Genomic DNA, 442 nt, shown 5'->3' on the forward strand with positions numbered 1-442 from the left:
TTGATGGTTATTTTTTATTCTTCAAATATGTGGATAAAATTAATTCAGTAAGTTGCTTTGAAAATTTATATACTTTCAATATTACTAAACTCACTATTCTTTGAAAATCACCTTGGGTAAAGAAAGAAAGAGAGGAAGAAAATTCGGTTTGTATTGTTCCCTGAATGTAGCAGGCTAAATAATGGTCCTTTAATTAAGATGTCCATATTCTAATTCTTGTAAAGTATAAATCTGTTACTCTTATATGTGGAACTTCTCTCTCTCTCTCTCTCTGTTTCTCTCTTCTTTCTTACTCTGTCACAATGAAATATGACAACTGCTTAATAAGTATGTTTTGAATAATAATCCTCTATGATACTTTATCCACAAAAGAAAAAAGAGAACATTATCAGCACTGTACAAATTTCTCATAAGCACTTTTCTAGTCACTGTGCCTGCTCCT

Source organism: Galeopterus variegatus, unplaced genomic scaffold (assembly GCF_000696425.1).
Source record: "Galeopterus variegatus unplaced genomic scaffold, G_variegatus-3.0.2 Scaffold9312, whole genome shotgun sequence".
NCBI classification, from domain to species: domain Eukaryota; kingdom Metazoa; phylum Chordata; class Mammalia; order Dermoptera; family Cynocephalidae; genus Galeopterus; species Galeopterus variegatus.